Genomic DNA, 22153 nt, shown 5'->3' on the forward strand with positions numbered 1-22153 from the left:
TCCTCCGTCAATTGAGGAGTTAGCTTTTGATCCTTTGTATAACCTCCATTTTTGAGATGCTATGGCCAGGATGTTAAAATGTGATGGGGGAAATTCAAAATTCTCTACTTACAAAGATTTATGAGAAAATGTTGAAGGAATACTAAGAGTTCTTGAATTTGCTGGTTCCTCTCTTCACATGTCCTTTATCCAAATCAGCAAGTCAATTTAACAAATTATAAAACTCCAACTCTGTCATTCATTCATTCAATCCAACAAATACTTATTTAATACTTACACTACTAATTTATTTTTTACTAATTTATTTAATATCTACAGCAGCAAGGTCAAAGGTGATGAGGATGAACAGTATCATCCATGAGAATTACCTTGAAATATGGAGCAGAAAAATCTGACTAACTCTGATCAATATAGAATGGCATATGTATGTTACCATAAACACATTTTAGGCCATTACAGCAATGTAGCCATCTCATTCTTACAGATGAAGAAAATGAGATTGAGAGACACGTACTCTTTTCTGCCAAAAAACAAAAACAAAACTTCCCAAGTTTCATCCATTTTAAAAGAAATCATTAGAGAATTATAATCTGTCCTATTGAGTAACTTGTAATTACTTGTTTTCCTTTTTATATTCTAGATGAAGGTACAAAAATGGAGATATCAGGTATCTCCATGGAACCATGAGCTTCCAACAACCCATTGACTCCCAAGACAGAGGTATGTGGGTTATTGCAATGGCCTCTTCATTGTGTGAATTGAAGCTTTCAGGTGTTATCAACACTGAGTCCAACAGTATTATTTTTTGGGTGGGTTGTATCTTTGGCATAGTACAAGATGAAGCGAAGAGGGCACCATTCCAGTCAGAATTTACTAAGCACAGTACTCACTACTCAGCTAATGGTGCTGAGCTCTAAAACACACACACACACACACACACACACACACACCTTTAATACCCTGCCACCTCAATGTGTTTGTGTCAACTTTCTTTCATCCTGGGAGGTTCTTGGTCAATAAAATATGACCCTTCAGTGGAATCCAAGTGAATTATACCTACAGGATGACCTTCTCAATTTCAGTCACAGTCATTCTCTCTTCTCACAAACCTATACTTCTTTGTCAGAGCATATTTGTTATCAGAAGTCGGTTCAATAGATTTTTTTCCCTCATGAATTGTGAGCACCTGTCAATGACTTTATTTTGATCTTTGTATCACCCCACCATCCAGTCTAGTATGTATTAAGTTACTATACATGAAAGGTTTGTTGAATCACAGTTGGCTGATTAAAGAAAATTTTAAGTCAAGCTGGGTGCCAGTGGCTCACATCTGTAATCCTAGCTACTCAGAAGTATGAGCAGTGGAGGATAATATTTTGACGTCAGCTTAGGCCAGAAAGTCCACAACTTTATCTCTAAAATAACCAGCAAAATGCCACACTAGAAGCCTGGCTCAAGTGGTAAAGTGCCAGCCATAACCAAGCAAGCCAAGAGTATGCGTGAGGTCCTGGGTTCCAGCACTGATACCCCCTCCCCCCAAAAAATTAAAATTAATTTCTTCTAGATCACAATCCCAGTACTTCCACCCTCAACCTGGGCACTCAAGAATCAGGGATGCAGAAATGGAATGGAAGAGAGTTTGGCTTTGGAATCAGGCCAACACCAACCAGAACTTCCTGGCTGTATAATTTAAGCAAATAATTTCTCTTTCTGAGTTCTAGTTTTCTTTGTTGGTACAATGGTTATAACTACCCCATAAAATTATTGGAGGGAATAAATTAGATAAGTATATGCACACACATGCATGTGCATACATGTGCCATATAGAAAACAGGCAAACCTCATTTTCTTTTCTGCCTTGAAAACAAATAAGCATTAACCCAGGCTATGTACCTTTCTCCATCTACTATTGACTAAATAGTCATTTACTGAGCCTCTATTTTTTGCCTCACTTCAAGCTGAACTGTATAAAGAAGAGGACAGAATAAAAGAAACAGACTCTGTTCTCAGAGATCTATCCATAGGTAGCGGCAAGAAAATCAGGAGACACACAACACACATTAAGAATCTCTGAGACAATGGAGGGGGTATATTTTGTCAACATACATTGAATGCATGGATGTAAATAAAACCTCTTCCTTCAATTAATTTGTGCTAATAAAAATGAATTTGGGAGACCAGTGCTAATTACCAGTGGTATTTAGAGGTGGGATAGATCTAAATGACTGATAAGCAATAAAAGCTTTGAAGTCCTCTGTAGATTGGGACATGATGGAAGGTAGAAGAGAACACAGTCATTCCAGTCAGCAGAAATGACGTGTGCCAGTATGCTCATCAGCCTTGGAGGCCAGCATGTCAATAAATTTGATCCCTCTGAGATCAGTAATTGCACAGTAAGTGGAAGTAACTCAAAAGGCTCCAAGTATGAGATTTAAAGTAACGCTGCTACCTAGGTACTCAAGCCTGTGATCCTAGCTACTCAGGAGGCTAAGATCTGAGGATTACAATGAAAAGGTAGCCAGGGCAGAAAAGTCCAGGAGACTCCTATCTCCAATGAACCACCAGAAAATGGGAAGTGGAGCTGTGGCTCAAAGTAGTAGAGCACTATCATTGAGCAAAAGAGCTCAGGGACAGCTCCCAGGCCCTGAGATCAAGCCCCATGACAGACTAAATAAATAAAAACTACATACATATGTACATAAAGTGGCACTGCTTGTCTTTCACAAAAGGCCAGTGTATGGGATCCCCTAAAGGAAATTTAATTTCCAATTTGGGAAATGTTTCTGCTGAGGCATGTTTAAAATATAAATAAAATGTCTAATATGAAGCAATAGCCAGGACCACTGGGCTGCAGAAAGGAACCTGCAAGGTCCATCGGAGCAGTCAGCCTCCCAAGTCAGGGCATCTCTGTGCCATTTGTGTATTATAGTGGCCCTTCTCCCATGGTAGCTGTCCGCACTGCATGCTGGGGACTGATTTAACACAGTTGAGTCTGAGAATCTAGTGAAGGTAGGCTTTGCCAAAACTCTCCTTTGCCCTTCTGCACCCAAACTCAGACTGTAAGACCCAAATCTTACCCACAGAACTGAAGCATCCCTTGGAAGACAAGGTTTCCAGCTTCTTCACTTGCCTTTTGTGAGATGGGATGTGTTGTGTGAGGGAGTGGGTGAAAGTCACACTGATTGGTCTCCAGCTGGCTTAGCTGAATTCTAATAATGATGAAGAAGAAGATCTCTACTACAGAGATCACAGGTGGGAAAGTAAAAGATGGGCCAGCCGGAAACCCCACTCCGTTTTCTCTACAACCTCCTGCTGGGTAGGAAAGTTTTTTCATCAGGAAAGAAGAAGGAGAAATAGGAAAAGGCCAGGTGGTAGGATAGTTTGCTCTGGGAAACACACTGGAAGGAGGGCTACATGGTGAGCCTCGAGCTCTACAGAAGCAAGGGACAAAGTAGGAGGTCTCTTTATCAGGAAAACTCAAGTGCATATCAGCTCAGCAACTCAACTACTGCCTTTCCACCCCCTCCCAAAGCAGGCATGTGTCCCCAGGCTGTTTACTTTCTGTTAGAAAAGTGGGAACTCCTTGTCAGTTCATTTGCATTCTTCAATCACAAACAAAACCATATTAAAGTGCTTTGAAGAGCTCAGCCAACTTGGAAGGCTGCTAGTCTTGGGGAAAAGGTCCTTACACTGAACAGGAATCCATGTAGTACTTGATTTTTCACACCAAGAACAATTCTTGTAAGAAGGGGGAATATCCCATCATTTTATTCTCATCAGCGAGCCTGAATGAGATGGTTACAAACTTAATATTAGCATCTTTATAAGCAGCATTCAGATATGCAACAGGAAAACTAAGAAAGGGGAAGAAGGCAGCTTGGAAAGTGGCCCACTATCTATCTTTCCAGAAGTGTGCACGCAGATTCTGTTCTTCCTTGGGAAACAGATGTTTTATGCTTAACACAATCAGCACCGCCTATCTGTGCCCCTAACCTCCCCACCTGTGTGAAACCTAATCAGCGCCTAATGAACATGCTTGGAGCTGTCTGGATGGAATTAGTCCCAGTAGGAGCCAACCTTCAGGTATCCAGCTTTCAGCTCAATCTGAGTAGCTGCAAAAGACAAGAAGTCTTTATATCAGGGCTAATTAAATAAAGGTCTGCCTCTGCTAAATACAGATTGTTTCCCTCTGAGAGAAACTAGGTGAGTGACATTCAAGGTTTTACATTGTTCTAATGCTAACCCCTCTCTCCTCACTGCAACTATGGGCAAAGGTTAGTCTTCTGAATTTCATCTAATGACCTGAGACATGAAAGGCCTTTTAGGTCATTCCCACTTGGGTGTGGGCTGCTTCCCTGAGATCACACCCTCCTTTGTGCAAATGGGTAAGCACTAATGACCACAACATTTAGACCAAGCTTGCCAAAGGATTGCCTACCACAGCTTTCCTTTGAAGAAGCTATGATTTGCTCCCAAGGGAATAAAGACAGGCATTGGTTTCAAGCCCTGGCTTGCACATTAAACACACACACACACACACACACACACACACAAAACTGGCACTATTATGTACATTCAGAAAGTTATGAAGAACTGCAACAAGCTAAAGGCTTCTATGAAGAAACTCACCATTCTATGGTCAAAAGCTGTTTCTTTTGATGACATAACAAGGTCAATAGGTCATGGTAGCTCCATTACTTCACCTTGAGTTGAACCCTTCTGATGACATACCAAAGTATAAATCATCATAGATTTGCCAGAATGACTCCCCTCACCCTACCTCATGTCTTTCAAGTTTGTAGACAATGGGAACCCATAGACTCTCTTCCTACTCTCTTCATCTCCCTGCAAATTTCACTGAGGGGTCATGCTAGTGCCCTTCACCTCTTCTTTTAGGAATCAGCAGGAGCCTTATGTCTGTTCCAGTTCCATGGAGCTGGAGGCCATTTCTTTGTCCTTGCCTGGACTGCCATCAATCTCTAAACCAGAGATCAGCAAACTGTAGCCCATGGACCAAATATTGTCTGCCACCTATTTTGTAAATAAAGTTTTATTGGAATACAACCATGTTTATATGTTTATGTATAGCCTCTGGCTGCTTTCCCACTACATTGATGGAGTTGAATGGCTGTATTAGGAAGCTTATGATTCACAAAGCTGAAAAATGCTTAGGTATGTAGCCCTTTATAGAAAGAATTTGCTTACCTTTCTTTTAACTGCATAGTAGTCGTTGCTCCATACAATTTGTTTATTGGAGATAGTTGTATTCATATTTTGAAGGTTTAATGGTGTTAGAAATATCTCTGAGCCAAGCACTGATGGTTCATACCTATAATCCTAACTACTCAGGAGGCTGAGATCTGAAGATTACAGTTGAAAGCTAGTCCCAGCAGGAAAATTGGTGAGACTCTAATCTCTGATTAACTTCCAGAAATTCAGAAGTGGCACTGTGGCTCAAGGTTGTAGAGCGATATAGCCTTGAATAGAAGAGGTCAGGGATAGGAACTTAGTAGTTCAAGCCCCATGACCAACAAAAAATAAGTACCTCTGGATATTGGGGCAATGCATGGGAATAAGGAAACCAACTTGAAAGGAACTTGAAAAGCAAGGTTTTACTTCTGCAGGAGGGCATGCTACTGAAGGGACAACTAACAAACAGGTAAGCTGGGTGGGCACTCTGCCTAGGTTTAATCCCGAATGTGTTATTGCCTTGCATTCTGATTGGTTAGAACTTAGGCTTACAATCTTGTCTCTAGTTTGAAATTGATTAAAAGTATACCTGAGCAATCAACCAAAACAGGGACAGCTGACCAAAGCAGGAACTTGTCAGGAAAACAATTTTTACTCAGCTGATGCGCTATTACTTAAGCTACATCCCTACACCCTAGAAAAAATATTTTTTTGGTCCAAGACCAGGACTCAAACTCATTCTCTTCTTTCTCTCAATGGATAGTACTCTACCAACAAAGCTACGCTACTAGCTCCAGAAAATAATTCTTCACAACAGACTGCAGCTTATCTAAAATAGCTTCTTATAAGCTAGTGGTCACCCTTAAAATGACAGTGCATATGTTAAGCAAGCAGGTTCATAGAAAGGAGTCTAACTCCTACTTGTTACTTATATGGAGGGGAAGATGGAGAGATTGTTACTTCACTCATCATAAAAGGAACAGCCCATAGTACTAACATAGGTTAACCAAAGAAAAACATGAACAATTTGTTTAATCAAACTTTCATATGAAACACAAGCCTTCAGAAATGAAGACTGCAAGACCCAAAGGGAATTATTTTTATGCTTAATCATCAAACTTAAATTTGGACAAAGTGGTACAATCTGATAACAAAGGGAACCCAGAAAAGCCTGCCTATTCAGATTCTTCTTGGCTGGGGTAACATTTGTTCCTTCAGAGTGTGGGGCAGAATCTTTCTAGAACAAGATCTTATGACTGACTACCAAACAAAGTAGTTCAGAGAATTTCTTTATGGCCAGCTTCCTACACAAAAAGGTAGGAACAGTTAGAGTAATATTTCTAGATTTGGGGGGCTGGGAAGGTGGCTCAGTGATAGAGCACTTGCCTTGCATGCCTGAGGCCCTGGGTTCGATTCCTCAGCACCACATAAGCAAAAAGCAAAAAGCCGGAAGAGGCGCTGTGGCTCAAGTGGTAGAGTGCTAGCCTTGAGCTGAAGAGCTGAGGGACAGCACCCAGGCCCAGAGTTCAGGCCCCATGATGGGACCCAAAAAATATTTCTAGATTTTATGACTGTCTTTCAAAGGGAAGAATTATAGTTTCTCTATGACCTGCCTTAGAGAAGAGGAATACTCATTTCTATGAATCACTACAAAGAAGAAAGAGGAATAGGACACAGGAGGACGGGAGGTAAGAGAAAGATCTTATAAAGACTTTGCAAAATCCTTCAGTTGATTCAGAATGTCAAGATGTCCTGCTTTGGTGTATGATTTTCAGAACCTCAACCCCATTTTTGCACTTGTCTCAGCACCTGTTTAGTCTCAATTCACAAAAGGTGAGTGCTTTGAAATAAAAACCTGCCCTTGCCATGGAAAAATTGAAATAGAAGAATCAGAAATCTTCCCTCACAAATCTAAGAGGAACACAAGAAACCCTAACTCAATTCCAGCAGAAAGTGACAAAGGTGCTTTAGAAGACACACAGCAAGCAACAACAGTAAGAGAGAGTCCTCCGAGAGAATCTAATTGGAAATGCATTACTTTGTTCTGGGCCCTGAAACATTGTAAGAAACCTCAGTATTCCTTTTGGCCATGGCCTCAGTAAATATGGCTTTCAAAAGAATTCACTAAAAACGGTCTCTAATTTCTGTTTTTGTCTGTTCCTTAGCTGTGAACAAATCTGTATCCCTAAAATAGAGAAAAGCTAAGCAATTCCTGCTGGACTTAAACTCTCAGGATTTGTTGCAAACTCTTCTGAGCAGAGGCAGAGGAGGGTCTGTCTGCATGGGAAGAACACATGAAGGGAGAGGACTGAGTCATGGAAGAGTTTCCTGCCCCTACTGTTGCAGATCTTTCTTGAATATTACTCCTCTAGTTTAAAGTGTTGCTCCTCCAAAACATGTTCTGAAAAGTAGCTTTCCACTTAGTTTGCAAGAAGAGCAGAAGGCAAGAATGAAAGCACTTACAAGGCTATTGCAATAGTCAATGAGGTCCTTAATGGTAGCTGAGCTGAGGTAGAGGAGAGACAGGACATTGTGGCAGTATATTTCAACTAGTTAACCAACCACTTCTCTGAAGCCAATACATTCCTGCAAAGAATTTTATTCCTCAGCCATTTTCTCTTCCAGCACCTGTGCTCTAATAGGTTTCCCCATAATATTCAGGGCATGACACTGAAATTATATATTTACCTATCACCCCACTAGAGGGTAAGTTCTTTGAGAATGAACACGTGATTATATTCACCTCTGAATTACTAATGATTAGCACTTGTAGGAGTTAGAATCTTTTCTGTGAAAGTGGTTGCTTGGCCTAAGTACCACCATTTTAAAGGTAGACACATCTTACAAGAATCTGTTTTACTTAAGCCAAATCCTGTTCATGGCAGGCATAGTTCAATTGGTAAAATGCCAGCTAAGTAAGAATTGTTTTTCTGACAATTCCTGCATGGCTAGGTGTCTTGGTTTAGGTTGATAGCTCAAAGCAGTGTTTAACCTCTTTCAGACTAGGCAATCAATCTTGTAGTTATGCTAGTTTTCATCAGAATGAAGGGAAGTAACACATTAGGGATAAAACTAAAGACTGCCCACCCACAGCAGGGATTTGCATACCTGTTTTCTTGTTAGAATCACGCCCTTCTGCTAAATTAAACTTTGCCTTGTGAAGTTCCTTTCAGATTGGTGTCCTTATTCCTATGTAACACCCCAACATCCCAAGATATTCCCAGAAGCTCAGTACAAGGTATATAGCAAATGCTCAGTAAATATCAGTTGAAAAAGAAAAAAAATAGGTGAAAGGGTTGGGGATATAATAATTCAGTGGTAGAGCAATTGCCTTCTATTCACGAGGCCCAGGTTTTGATCTCCAGCCCTGCCAAGAAGAGAGATAGAGAAAGAGAGAGAAGTGATATGTACAGAACACTCATGTCCTCTTTTCTCATTTCATTCTAGGATCTGTAATTATGTTGTATAAATTTGATGACAATACAAAAGAACCAAGTCAAATCACAATAGATGGGAAATAGAGGGAATTTCCTGCTTATGGCCTTACCCATCCTCCTGAACACTCAGAGTCACAGTAGAAAGGTTCTGACCAATAGAAATACTGATGCTATGCTGGAGGGGGTGGAAAGTAAAACCTACCTGGGATTTGGCTAGTGTATCAGGAATAATTGAATAGTTTAAACCATGTCTGCTTTGTGACTTGGCCAGCTTTTATGTTATAACAATGGAAACTCACAAATGTGTCTGGGGAGTCATTTATGTACCAGTGTGCCATACAAGAAACCCAGTTGCATATAATGAAGTGCATAATGCATATAAACTTTTAATGAAGACTAAAAGTATTGCCAGGCCTCTCCAGGAGTAGCCCTTGGCTCCTATTCTCCCCTGAGATTCCCTGCCAGAAGAAAGGGTTAATCCAGCTGTTTCACTCCAGCAGAAACGGGAAAAGAGATAAGCCAGCTGCAGGTGGTACCAAAGGTAGGAAATGAGAGAATAAGACTCGGGGCTGGATTGTAAAGGATGGAGTGGGCTCGTCTATCAGGCAGTGGGAAATAATGGCTTCGGGAATCTAGACTAATTTCCCCCACCAAGAAAGCCAGGCTGGCAATTGCTGACTTTAGTGTGAGTTTGTGTCTTCACACAGTATCCATCTCCTGCCCTAAGTATTTTAGCTATTGAGTCAGGCAGGTCAGGATTTGAACTTTGGCCCTGTTACCTGCTTGTTACTTGACCTTAGGCAAGTCATTTAACTTCTCTGAATTACAGTCTGTAAATGGAAGCACGTGGTGCTTGTTGCTTCCATTTACAGACTGTAAAATGGTTGTGGGAAATCAATGAGATAGTGAAAATGAACGTGCCCATGCTATCCCACAAGCTCAGGAAATAATAGCGGATGCCATTTTCATTATAAGAATCCACTCCTCCTAGGGGGAAGACTAATTCTCATACTGCTGCTTCTGCTGTGCTTCCCACTAAAGATATGTTTGGTTTCCAAGGAAACGCTTCAACACACACACACACACACACACACACACACACACACACACACACACACACTATACTCAAAAAACGCCCACCTATTATTGTTAGCAGAGGTTTAAACAGCCCCAAATCTCTGAACTGGGCTTGGGATATTAGCATCTGAAAACTACTCCTGTTCCATAAACCCTGAACATGGAACACATCTTGAATGTTTACTATATTTGTTACATTTACTATTTAATGAATTATATTGTTTAATAAGATATGTTTAGAAACCACCACCATTTACTTGGCTTACTGTTCTGTGGGTCAGTGATTTCTACTGGATTCTGCTGTGTCAATCTTTTGATGGTTTTGGTTGGGCTGGTACATGTATGGGAAGTTAGCTACAATCAATGGCCTCCTATGCCTGGGTGGTGGCCGAGTGACAGCCAAATCACCAGGGGCAACTGGTCCATGTGTCTCTGTCTATGAGCTGGGTCTAGATCTCTAAGAGCTGGAAGAGAGCATGCCCTAATGCACAGGTGTTTTCAAACTTTTCATTGTACAATGATTGTTTATGTGATCTGGTCAAAGTAAGTCATAGAACCAACCCATAGTTAATATGTAAAGAAATAGAGGCTATATTTTGTTAAGAGGATCTGCAATAGGCTGGATAGTATTTTCTACTGCAAGCATTACATGAAGTTGGAAGAGCATGGATATAAAAAGGAGAAGAATTTGTGATCGTTGTTACAATTGATCTCACTGGCCCTCCCAACTTTCTTCCCTCCTCTTATGTCATTCACTCACTCCTAACCAATGCCATTCATGTTTCAACTTATGACCGTATGCATAGATATCCCTTTGCATAGAAGCCAATCACCTAAAATATCCAAGATCAGACCAAAGATCAAGGACAATTCAATGGAAATGCCCAGTCTTTCAGAGCTGCTAGGTTATGAATTGATGTTTGTCCCTTCTGAGGTGGTAGACTCCCAGAGCTCATTTTCTCTCTTCTGGTGGGTTTTAGTGAGCTTTTTAAATATCCACAGTGGGACTATTCAAATACAATCTCCATTTTATGGATGAAGTTATACCTCTGTGGTTGGGCTCTATTTTTAGCAGCTTTATTGAGATATAATTCATATACTATACAATTTACCCATAGAAATTTTACAAAGTAGTGGTTTTTTGGTATATTCACAGGTATGTGCAACTGATCACCACAATTCCTCTTGGGATATTTTCATCCCCTTAAAAGAGACCTTGAATCATTTAGCTATCACACAATCATTTCTCAACTCCACTTCCTACCCTAAGCCACCATTTATCTACTTTATATGCTACCTCTATATGCTTCCCTATTGCAGACATATATTAATGGAATCATATACCTGATGGGTGTGTATATATATGTATATATGTATATATATATTACTGGAATCATGTAATGTGTGATCTTTTGTGATTCACTTCTATCATATAATTCTCAGTGTGACATTACTTTTTTAGCTGAATAATTGTCCTTTGTATGGATATTTCACATTTTGCTTTCTTCTACATTAGCTGAGGAATGTTTTCATTGATTGTCCACGTTGAGTTTTATAAATTATATGTACCTGCTATTGTTTTCATATGACACGTCTTTGTGTCTCAGATAACTTGAGAAGAATTATTAGATTGTAATGGAAACGATGTGTTACAATTTTGGAGGAATTGTCAAACTTCCTTAAAAGATGGATCACCTCAGATGTCCTCCAGCAGTACATAATGACTCTTTTGTCTACAACTTTACCCATACTTGTTGTTATTTGTCTTTTTTTTATTTCATTCACCCCAGTGGAGTAAAACTGACCTCTTTATTGTGATTTTTGAGTTCCTAGTTTCCTGATGACTAATGATGTTGAAGACTTTTAAATGTGTTTGCTGAACATTTTTAAACCTTCCCTGGGAAAATGTTTGCTCAGATCAATTGCCTGATTTTGACGCGGTTTTCTTGTTTGCCTTCAAGTTTTGGGGCAAAAGTTTCCCTATGGCTTACAAGCTGGCTTCAAAATCCTGGGATCAAGTGATCCTCATCCTTGAACTTCTCTAATCACTAGGGTTACAGGAGTGTGTCATCATGCTCACTTTGAGTTCATCTTCCTTCACTGAATGAGCTACTCAACAAGTTTTGAGATAGTTGGATAGCCACATGCAGCCATATGGAATTATACCCTTTGGACTGTCTATTTCTATTTTTCTGAAGGGTTTCTCCTGTTCCAGCTCCTTGCTCCAGCCTTGGGATTTTGAACTTCACTTCCTCTGGGCCACTTTACTTGCTCTTCCAAATAGCCTCTTGGGCAGAGTCCCTTTTTAATAAGCTGACTTTCTCTTGCAGATCCACTCGACTATGCCCCAACATCAAATCATCAACAAGCAAAATCATGCATGTTGTTGTTTTTTTTCTCTTAAAGACCAGCTATTGACCTTATTCTTTTTATTTCTTTTGCCAGGCCTGGGGCTTGAACTGTGGGCTTGGGCATTGTTTCGGAGCTCTTTTTTGCTCAAGGCTAGCACCCTACCACTTGAGCCTCAGCATCACGTTTGGCTTTTTCTGTGGTGAATTGGAGCTAAGAGCCACATGGAATTTCCTGTCTGGGCTGGTTGCAAACCTCCATACTCAGATCTCAGCCTCCTGAGTAGCTAGGATTACAGGCATGAGCCACTGGCACCCAGCTTGGACTCATTCTTTTTTTTTTTTCTTTTCTTTTTTTTTTGCCGGTCATGGGGCCTGAGTTCTGGGCCTGGGTGCTGTCTCTCAGCTCTTCAGCTCAAGGCTAGCGCTCTACCACTTGAGCTACAGCACCACTTCTGGCTTTTTCTGCTTATGTGGTGCTGAGGAATCGAACCCAGGGCCTCATGCATGCAAGGCAAATTCTTAATCTTTTTCTCTCATCTTTTCTTCTTCTTCCTCAAGACATAGACATAAACAGTTGATTTCTTAGTATTAGACATATATATTGGGTGTCTCCTAAACTCCAAGGGACACATATCAAGCCTTCAAAATGATCTTTTGTTTTAAGTCCTTCCCACTGGATGTAAAGTGTGGCAAAATCATCACTATAATTAGGATGACATGGAAGAATAACAGCACACATTAGCATTCCAATACCTCTCTACACGGGAATTCTCTCTCTGTCATGCGCGCGCGCACACACACACACACACACACACACACACACACACACAGATACATGACTTGTTTCTTTTTATTTGGCAGTACGAGAGTTTGAACTCTGGGCTTTGTGTTTGGTAGGCAGGCACTCTACCACTGAATTATATCTCTTTCCCACTTTTTGCTGGCTATTTTTTAATGGAGTCACAATTCCTAACCAGGCATAAGCCTGTATTACAATCTGCCTATTTATGCCTCCCACCAAATTAGGGTTACAATTATGTGTCACTGTGCCCAGGTATTGGTCAAGAAGGAACCTTGTGAACTTTTTTGCCTGGACTGACCTTCAATAGCAAGCCTCCCTATCTTAGCCTCCAAGGTTGCTGGGAGGCATAAGCCACCAGCATCCAAATTGCTTATACAATGTAAGCTACAAACTTGTTTGTAGCTTATAGTGTTAAGTTGTACACAGAAAAGCCTCACTTTATAATTGGGAAAGTTGTTCTCAGCCCTTAGGGGCTTCAGCTTAAACTCAGATATTTAAAGGCCCATTTTAAAAGCAGTTTACAAATGAAAAAGAATGAATAAATCAGTGAACGGTTGGATGTTCACTCTCTTCTCCCATTCTGTGCCACCTTAAATTTAATTCACTGGCTAGCTCCATTCAGCCAAAGTTAATTAATGTTGAGCAACAATCCTCTATGGCAATCTTTGGAATCAAATCCCCACAATGATAATAATTTACAATTCATTAATATAACATCTTGATATCTATTAAACAAAGAAAACTTTAAAGAGTTGAATGGATTTTTTTATTTTGATGATAAAAAAATATTTCTATGTCTCCTTCTGAAAAATTGTGTAAAACCAACAAAGCAAACAAAGAACAACACCACAAACTCCATTTTTGATGAAACTTGGTATGGCAGCTCATCTCCAGAAATGATCCTGAGTAGTTACTCCCTTTCTGTGTTCTCACACCAACAGGTATTAATATTTTTTCTCCTTAAATTTTGTCTAGATTTATATCTGGCTTTGAGCAGTAGAATACAGCAAAAGTGCTATAATTAGATGGTAAACACAAGCCTTAAGAGGACTGGCAGTGGTCACCTCTTTGCTTTTGGAATCCAACTGTACTCTAACAAGAGGCCAATTCAAATGGAATTCCTAGAGGGGTGAGGAAAAGAGAGGGTAATAGAGAAATCGTAATTTGATCAAAGTACAATAAATGCCTACGTGAAATACCATGATGAAATCCTTTGTACAATTAATATGCACTAATTTAAAGAAATGGAATTCTCACATGGTGAAAAAACATGAAGGCACACTGTTTGAAAGCTCCAACAGAGCCCATAGTAGTTAACAGCCAGCACCAATTGCCAAGCTTGTAAGGAGATCTCTGGGGCATTCAAGTTCAGTTAAGTACTCAGATGACAGCAGTTTTGAGTGGCATGTCTTAGAATAAAGACCAGTGAATGTAGTCTTGTCTCAAGCTCTTTAAAATTCTAGGTCCTGTCAGGGGAAAGGGAGGAGGAAGGGAGAGGTAAATGGAACAGGTGAATGATAGTGAACATAGTTGAAGTACTTCATATACATATAAGAAGATAGAACAATGAAACCTGTTGAAAATGGGTTTTATCAAATGGCAGCAAAGGAATTGAGGGAGGATTATAAAAAGAATGAGTTTGATCAAGGAACATTGTGTGCATATATGGAAATACCACTATGATATGCCCCCCATAAAACTAATATAGTCTAATACAATTATAAAATAATTTCCCTGTTAACTAACATATTTCAAACCAGATAAATTATTAGTAAACAAGAAATCCAGATGCTATACCTGCTAACTATAACTTAAGGGCAAACATAGTCTATCTATAACTAGCAAATCCATATCTACATAATACTGACAAATTCAAATTTCAGCAGTCATGCAAGATAACTTACAACAAGACTCACCTCATTTGTTTACCTTCTTTCCAGGTGTAGATCAACTACTACAGTTACCTAAAATGAGAGGATGGTGGTAGTTTTAGTGGTTACTAAGCATTTTATGAGTCATCTGCCATCACATTTTACATGCACATATATGCATGTGTGTGTGCGCACACACATACACACACACCATGTGTGGAAGCACCTATCATTAAAAATGCAACCACTAAGGGACTATTGTTCACTTTTATGAACTCAAGACCACCCTTATATTTTTTATGACTTCCCACCTATAATTTTCTTGTAAAGATTGTTCGAGCAGAAGTTTTAAAGAAAAGGAGGGATTATGTAGAGATTCTCAACTGTGTGTGTATGTGTGTGTGTGTGTGTGTGTGTCAGAAACAAGCCATAGTAGGCACCAGATTCTTAGATGTCTCTATGCCTCAGGTAAAGGAACATCTGGGAAAATTGAGGCCCAAAGTGGGGAAGAATTTGTCCAGACATATGTAGTCTAAACTGAGACTGTTTTCTACTACCCCATGGAGTCTTTCACCAAATCCATAAGTTTCCTTTCTACCTAGTATGGAATATATCCAAAAGATTGTTCAACTCTTTACTGATGAGAACAAAGGGTATAACATTTTAATGTAACCCAATAGTAGGGAGGCAGTGGTGCATGACTTTCTTTCACTAAGGCAATTACTTTCCCAAGGTTGGCTGAGGTCTCCCTCATCCATTCCTATGAACAGCTCCCATTGTGAGAGTTGTGAAAAATTCTTGAATGCTGATGTACACCATACATATCAGATCTTTTCAAACTGAAAGAGAATCGTAAGTCCCCATCCTCTTTCAAACCTTCTCTTACCTCAATTGAAGTCTTGCCTGAATAAAGACTTCTCAACTTTGCAGAATCTCTGCCTGTTCAATATGGACGTCTTGGCAGGAACTTCCCTCAAAGATCTTTATTTCTGAGCTTTCAGGTTGCTAGAATATGACCACATTGCTTGTACTCAAAGTAGTAAATGTTACAATCCAAATATTTCTCCAGAGGCAACATGTACTTTTTGTTTTTGCCTGTCCTGGGCAGTGTCCCTGAGCTTCTTTTGCTCAAGGCTAGTACTCTACCACTTGAGTCACAGCGCCACTTCTTGATTTTTCTGTTTATGTGGTACTGAGGAATCAACCCCAGGGCTTTATGCATACTAGGCAAGCACTCTACCACTAAGCCACATTCCCAGCACCATTATGCACATTTTTTAAATGAAGAAAATGTTTGGTCTGTGCTAGTCAGTGCTGATTTAGACCAAATAACACAAATATGATAGACTCCATTTCTATTCCCTAAATACTGCAATCTCACCTTCCAACTGCTAACATTTACTTTAAAAGGTATGGTTTATGTTAGGCATTGATGGTGGCTCATGCCTGTAACCCTGGCTACTCAGGAGGCTGAGACCTGAAGACCATGATTTGAAGACACCTAGGGCAGGAAAGTCAGTGAGACTCATATCTCCAATTAACCACCAAAAAGCCAGAAGTACAGCTGTGGTTCCAGTAGTAGAGTACTAGCCTTGAGCAGAATAGCTAAGGCCCTAAATTCAATCCCCACTATCATCAAAGAAAAAAAAATATACAGTGTGGGCATATCCAAAAGCACAACTCAATTTCATGATTCTGCACTACAAAGCAGCATAAAATACTTCAAGAAGAGATTCCACAAATTCTTTTGGATTTCCATAAAGTAATGAGTGTCTTGTACAATATTTGTTGCTGTGGGCTATGTTTTGTATTTTTAACTCTCTTTGTTTCATGACATGCTCTAATTATATGCTCAAACCGTACTCTAAATTTGTCTTATTGTAGTTTTCTTGTAAAATACTATGTACTACATACAACATTTATATTTATAAAGTCTACAATAGAGACAGAAAGAGGTTTGTTTAGACCTTTAAATTGGAGTGTGGGGAAGAGAAGGGAGAGAAAAAAAGGAAATTTCAGGAGAATCCTGTGTCAAAGGGGACATGGGAAGTGCTCTTAGGGATGTCAGGGCATGAGCTGATATTATAATGATTCATTACCATCTCTTTTGTGCTGGTGTCACAGAGTCAAGGACCCCTGGTTCTCTCCCTGGGCTTGTCACTAACTAGCTGCCTGACTGCTGAAGTTCAAATGCCTCATTTGTCAAATAAGATGGCTGGACTACACAATCTTGAAGGTGCCTTGTAGTTGCAGAATTCTACAATACTGTGCAAAATAAGGAGCTGGAGATGTTTTCACAAGGAGTATAAAAGCATATACCTCCATCCGAGTAGCCTTCTAGGATCACTGTCTGAAAATACTTGTATTAGTTTTTTTGGCGGGGAGGGGAGAAGAAACAAGATAAAAACATATTTGGGAGGAGTTATAAATCTCACAATATACATACATAGCATAATTTTTATTTTTAATGATAAATTTGAAAACCAAGGTATCTGTAGAAGTATAATGAACAATACAGAAAACTTGCCCTGCCAGATTTTTAAATGTTCCTTAAGGCAAAATAGCGAAACAAGCAGGGTTCCGGTAGCTCACACCTATAATCCTAGCTACTCAGGAGGTTGAGATCTGAGGATCATGGTTCAAAGCTAGACCAGCCAGGAAATTCCATGAGATTCTTATCTCCAATGAACCACCAGAAAACCAGCAGTGACATTGTAGCTCACATGGTAGAGTGCTTGTCTTGAGCTCAGGGACAGTACCCAGGCCCAGAGTTCAAGCCCCATGACTAACAACAACAACAACAACAAATGAAATGGAGCATTAGACCAGTATAGGCCTATACTGGCACGTCAACAAATCAGTAAAGAAAGCACAGAAATGGGCCTTAAGGTACATGAATTTAAAATATGAAAACAATGGTATTATCTATATGTGGGAGAAGAGATGATAAAGCAGCATTAGATGTGCAAAGGTAAAATAAATCAACATGAATTCCACATGAATTTAACAGTTAAGGGCTGGAGGCACGCCTCAAATGATAGAGCCTCAGCCTGAGCAAGCTGAGGCCCTGAGTTTAAACCCCAGTACTCCTTTCCCATTAAACAGAAAGCCGAATTTAAGGACTAAAGATATAGATCAGTGGTAGATTACTTGCCTCAAGTGTGTGAGTCCCTGGGTTTTATTTTGGCATAGAAAAAAAAAACTGAACCCACAAAAGCTGTGAGAAAATACCATTTTGTACTAAATAAGATATTCTGGGTCTAGTACAAAAGATAAACATTGAAACATTTTCTGAGTGCTAGTGGTTTATCCTTGTAATCTTATGTACCCAGGAGATCTACAGGATCTCAGTTTAAAGTCAACAAGGGCAAAACATCTGAAAGACCTCATCTCTAAAATAACCTGCAGAAAGCAGGCCTTGAGGCATCACTCAAATGTCAAGAGTAGCAACTCAGTAAACCAGTTCTGCCAAAGAAAGAAATGAAGAAACAAGCAAATGACAAGAAGATAATTCACCTATAAAGTGAGTTATAATTTTTAAACAACTGTACTTATCATCTGACTTCTAAATTGTTAATTCTTCTGTGCAACATGTTAATTGTAATACTAAAAAGTATATTAAAAGCATGTTTAGTCTCATTATTAATCACATAATGCAAATTAAAATAATTCCACAGACAAAATTAAGAGGTAAATAACAGAGAAGTTATTTCTTTAAAAGTAAGGCATGCATGATTTTTGTCTTGTTTTGTTTTGGTGCTTGTCTTAGAACTCAGGGCCTGGGTGCTATTCTTTAGCTTTTTTACTGAAGGCTAGAGCTCTTCTACTTGAGCCACAGCTCCACTTGTAGCTTTTTGGTGTTTAATTGGAGATATGAATCTCACCGACTTTCCTGCCTGGCCAGGCTTCAAACCATGGTTCTCTGATCAGCCTCCTGAGTAGCTAGGATTATAAGTATCACCTAGCAGTGCCTGACTATAAGTCATGCTTTTCAAACAAAAAACATATCAAGTTGGTGTAGATCATTCTACCTATATATACCCATCAGACACTACAGCAACTAGTACATAATAGGGGACCACACAAGGACAAGTGATTAGAGTTTCATGGTGGGGTGTACCTCAGTGTTGGAGTGCTTGCCTAGGATGCACATGTAGGCTCTGGGTTCTATCTACAGCATTGCACAGCGAGGAGAGAAGAGGAGAGAGGAACATGAGGGGAAGGGGGAGAAGAATGGGAAAGGAAGGAGGTAGAGAGACGGACATTCAGACAAAAAGCATAGATATAAGATACTAATAAGAGAGTATATTGACCTGCCCCTTCTGTCAAGCAATTTAGCAACAGACTTCAAAGATACTAAAAGTCAGTGTATCCCTTAACTCTACCATTCTAGATCCATGATTTTATCCTCAGGAAACGATCAGAGAAGTACAAAGTTAATAATAATACTAATATTTTATGACTGCTTTATAGGTATTAAGTCCTAATCTACAAACGTTACAAGCATTAAATCATTTAATGTTCTCGGCTCTCTGAGCCTGGTACTGTGCTATTTTACCCACATGTTGTATATGAGAAAAAAATAGAGCTACATAGGTGCGAAGTCATTACTTACAGTTGTACAGAGCTTATAAGGGGCAAAGAGAGCCAGCATCAGAACTCAAGCAGTTCTTGCTGTCAAGTCTTATGCCATGGTATTTATGAAAAAAACATTCAAGACAGAGTGATTTCTATTTCTGAACAAGTATAAAACATCTTAAGAAATGCCAAGAGAAGCTTAGTTCAATAAGTTCACTGAATTGGTATTCTGACACAAACAATCATGAGGTAAAAAAATTTTATGAGGAGAAAAAAAATGATGACAAGATATTGTTATATCAAAGAAAACATCCTGCAAAATAGTAATGGGGGAAAGCCCTTCTGAGTGATGGAATTCAAGGGGATTTCTTCTTTCTATCTCTGAGCTATTCTATAATTTCCAAGTTTTTATAGAGAGAACCTGTATAATCTTTACAATAATGGAACTGATCAGAACTATGTCTATTCATTGGAAATCTATTTTACAAACTGGAATGATTGAGGTGTTTTGGTATCATACTAAATTTTTTTATCATTATACATTTACTGTTGATTCTACCAGGAATGTACTGTCTATCCTCTCCCCTTTTCCACCTGTCGTAATTCCCTAGATATGTTTCTAATATTCCACCTAGTATTATCCATTTGTTCCTATCTCCAACCCCACAGAGTGCCACAGCTAAGCCCCTGTACAGTGGCTGGCTTATGGGAAGTATGACTAAGTAACAAAAAAAAAGGATAAAAAATTCTCTAGTGAGCAGAAGAGAGAAGAAACCCATCTCCTAATTGTTCAAAATAACTATTTTTGTAAGTTTGCTTGGGAACTGTAGTTAGCCTTTATTTGGGGACTAGCATTGTAAGATTCACTAACACAGGTCAAGAATGTTAATCCTTTGGACAGCCCAAGTCTCCATACTTAAGGATTGCTGCTATTGTTAAATCCCTTTCCTTCTTACATCCTAGCCTTCCTCGTAGTTTACTGTCGCTAGATTACAATCCTCTTGCAAGCAAGATCCATATATTTTTATTTCTGAGTATCCAATGCCCAGCACAGTGCCCAAGACCAGATTTATTTTGTGCTTTGCCACCTGTACTATCTGTATTGAGGAATCCCAGGGCACAATCACACTGGAAGTCTTTTCCCTGCTTTAAAAGGCAAACATAAAATCCCCACTGCCAGTTGTGGCATGGAAAAGACAGAGATAGAGGTGGGGCCTGGAGAAATACCTTAAATTTCCTATTACCGCCAGGCTACAAAACCACAAAAGGAATAGCTATTTTTAAAAAATAATAATAAAGTATGAATGAATAAAAATGTTTACAAATTCCAAGAAGAACAAATTGAAAAGCCAACACATCAAGGATTCTGATACTGTGAACTTGTATACATTTCTCCCAACAGATCCGCTTCATAGAAAAGCTTTTGAAATTCTTCAGTCAGGGCCCCATTTTCAATGATACGTATGGCCAATCGACTCCTTCTTTGCCCTCGCCTAACAGTGGCTTTGCCAGAACCAAATCTCTACTCCTAGGTACACGTGCTCCTACAAGCCATGCACCTGAACAGTCAGTTGCTTTCGGCATGTAAGTCTCCTAACCTCAGGCAGTCTCGTTTCTTTATAGGTCTGGCTGCAATTCTACTCATTTGCATCCCCAAATACTTCACTTCCCAGCCCTTCTGATGATGGCCACGACCTAATGCAGAACTTTTTCCCAATTGTGCAGGAGTGCAGTTAGATCAGTATTCCCATATGACTCAAAGGGAACTGGAAACCTCATCAGAGAGGTAGCTTGTAAGATTTCCAACCTCATTTCCAATCACCATTCTCTAGGTTCATAAACACTTCATATACCCCGTGTGGACAACATTCCAAGAGAAACTGGGGATAAGAATCTGCTTGAGGCAGTGTATTTCATCTATGGATATTTTTTGAAGGCTCACCTGTGGTGAGCTGAAATATGACTGGGAGGTTGGCCAGCCATAACATGATATAAACACCCAAAGAGCTAAAGAAAGCCTTTTACTAGATGATTGGTGTTTCCATTAGGTTAGACTCCAAAAAATATATTCCAACCAAGAACAATCTAAAGGATAGTTAAAAAGCAGAGCGAAGTTAAGCATTCCAACTCTGAAGTCAAACACACCCAAATTCAGAGCGCAGCTTTGGACATCACTTGTCGAATTATTTGAACCTCAGTTTCGTCATCTGAAAAATAGGCCTACAATAGTGTCTGTCACTTCAGTTGCAAAGATTGACATAAATGTGCATAACACAAAACTGATCAGAGAATAAGTGTTCCAAATTCAGGATTATAATCATTGTTACAAACCATGACCAAAACTTCCTGCCAACATGTATGTTCTCCACATTTTCCTGTGCACCTAGGTACAGGGCTATCTCCCCTTCTTCTTGGAATTAATAGCAGTGCTGACTCCCTAATGAAAAATCAGGTGCCTGACTTCCAGGTCTGGCTTTTCAAGGCCAAATTGTCTATCCTCGTTTCTCTTTCATTTTCTGGATGTTGATACCCAAGACAATCTTAGGTGGCCCAGATTGCAAGTAGCAGAACCTCCATTAGCCTGAATCCCTAAATGACTACATTGAACACACTGTGTGTTAGTGTCATAGAGGACCATTATGTAATCAATGAATTTGTACTATATTTTTTTTTGTTTTTTGTCGGTCATGGGGCTTGAACTCTGGGCTTAGGCCCTGTTCCTCAGCTCTTCAGCTCAAGGCAAACGCTCTGCAGCTTGAGCCACAGCGCCACTTCCAGTTTTCTAGTGGTTTATTGGAGATAAGAGTCTCACAGACTTTCTTGCCCAGGCTGGCTTTGAACTGCTAT

The sequence above is a fragment of the Dipodomys ordii genome, unplaced genomic scaffold (assembly GCF_000151885.1).
Source record: "Dipodomys ordii isolate 6190 unplaced genomic scaffold, Dord_2.0 Scaffold89, whole genome shotgun sequence".
Taxonomy (NCBI): Eukaryota; Metazoa; Chordata; class Mammalia; order Rodentia; family Heteromyidae; genus Dipodomys; species Dipodomys ordii.